A 1,516-nucleotide genomic window follows, 5' to 3' on the forward strand; every position below is an offset into this window, starting at 1 on the left:
ACACCAGAACATTTGTTTTTTTTCCACTGCATTTCACACAGCAAAAGCTTTTAGGCACTTCCAGTGTATAAAACTTGAATGCATAAAATTTACTGCATGGAGTCATTTATAGAGGGGAATATTCTCTCTGTTGCTCATCTTGTAGGTATCTCATCTAAGCACTCAGAAACTGTAACAAGGAGCAGTTCTGTAGGAAAGATGGAACATATTTTTACATTTTTTTTTACTGCCAGAGTAATTTTTCTTTTGAAAGTTTTGTCTGTGGACTCATTTTGACTGTATTTTAGTTGAACTTCTTGATATATTTTGCAGGACTTGACTAAAGATTCCCAGTACTGATTTCCCAAGTCACCAAAACCTGTCAGATCTCAGTGCAATGGTTTATTCAAAAAATGTCTTCTCTCTCTCAGTGTAGGAATACTGGAACTGTGGAGGAACATATATTACAAGGCCTTCAGTAAATTGATACATTTTGCTTTCATATGCAAACTTCTCATTCTTATAAGTCTAACTTTTTCTATTGCTAGTCTGAATTTTCTTGAAGATTCCTTTCATCCTTTGGCAGTTGCTGCTGAGATTCTTTATAAATATTAATGATTGCTTCTCGTAGACACTGTTTAATCTGCATCACTTCACAGATGTATGCCAGTGAGTTCATTTATTATTACTTTTTGCTTTTTTTATTTTTTTTTACCATCAGAGAAGAAAAGACTTGGTTCAGGTCTATTTGCTGACTTTATATTTGTTTTCTAGGGTTGTGCTCATGCTATTAGGTGAGACTTTCTCACAGAAGAAATTGAAAAGCAGTCATATCTCTGCTAATCCTCTTCTGCTTTGAAAATGGTCAGTACTGCAGCGCTGTTGCACAGTACCCTATGTGCCTTCGTATCTCAGCCTTACTGATGCAATCTCTCCCCTGAGATGCCACGGCACTGTTTCTCCCAAGTCACTGTGGCAGTATTTTCCCCATGAGTTACTCTGCTGCTCTCAGTGTCATGACTTTGTGCCTGCAAAACTCTATATGGTTGTTGGGGTGGGTTCTCATGGGAGGTGACTACCCCCAGGCTGAGAATCGCACCCTTTTCCCTCTCTTTCCTTCACCTCTTGTTCTGCAGATTTTAGTTTATTGGGGAAAAAAAACCAAACCAAACACGGAGCACAAAAAGTAAATAGCAGTCATTTAAGTACAAGATAAATATTATCCAATAATACTTGTGCACAGGAACTTAAGAGCCAATGGATATGCAGGACTCACACTTAATTAGCATATTCCAATCACTGCTAACAACATCATAAACTGGAACAAGTATCAGGGGCTTTGAGCAAATCACAATGGATAGTACTGTGGGGAAAAGCATGATGGTAATCACCCTCCTTGATTCCTTCAGTATTGCTGCCTGCTGCACTGGAGAGAGCATCCAGAGGAGGACTGCTGCTGCTTTTCCTGGCTGGCTATGATAGACAGCTTCCCTCCCTCTCCCTCTCCCTCTCCCTCTCCCTCTCCCTCTCCCTCTCC

Source organism: Charadrius vociferus, unplaced genomic scaffold, assembly GCF_000708025.1.
Source record: "Charadrius vociferus isolate BGI_N301 unplaced genomic scaffold, ASM70802v2 scaffold52, whole genome shotgun sequence".
Classification (NCBI taxonomy): Eukaryota; Metazoa; Chordata; class Aves; order Charadriiformes; family Charadriidae; genus Charadrius; species Charadrius vociferus.